Raw genomic sequence first — 437 nt, 5'->3', positions numbered from 1 at the left:
ATTCCTTCCTTCCTTCCTTCCTTCCTTCCTTCCTTCCTTCCTTCCTTCCTTCCTTCCTTCCTTCCTTCCTCCCTCCCTCCCTCCCTTCCCTCCCTCCCTCCGTCAAGAAAGTCACGCAAAATATCTTTCATTTCATTAAAGGCAATTTGAGTCATTAATGACCAACTGACACTGTAGTGTTAACATTGCTCTGCAGAGGTGGGAAAATGGCTAGTGTAAACTAGTAGTAGTATGTAGTATTGTGTAAACTGTGTAGAAACAGCGTGGTTCAATTACAAAGCCACAGCTATGGTTAGCTCCATMTCTAGATATAATCAGGCCATTTCTTCAGACAAAAAATTAGAAAAAGGCAAAYTTAAAAACAAGGTCATAGACAGAAGATGGTGAAGAAGAGCAAAAGACACCTCATTTTGAAATGCTTGTGCTATTTTTGTGAT

This window comes from Nothoprocta perdicaria, unplaced genomic scaffold (genome assembly GCF_003342845.1).
Source record: "Nothoprocta perdicaria isolate Ctin4 unplaced genomic scaffold, notPer1 scaffold_1, whole genome shotgun sequence".
Taxonomy (NCBI): domain Eukaryota; kingdom Metazoa; phylum Chordata; class Aves; order Tinamiformes; family Tinamidae; genus Nothoprocta; species Nothoprocta perdicaria.
The sequence above is the reverse complement of the archived record's forward strand: the minus strand, read 5'-3'. Positions refer to the sequence as shown.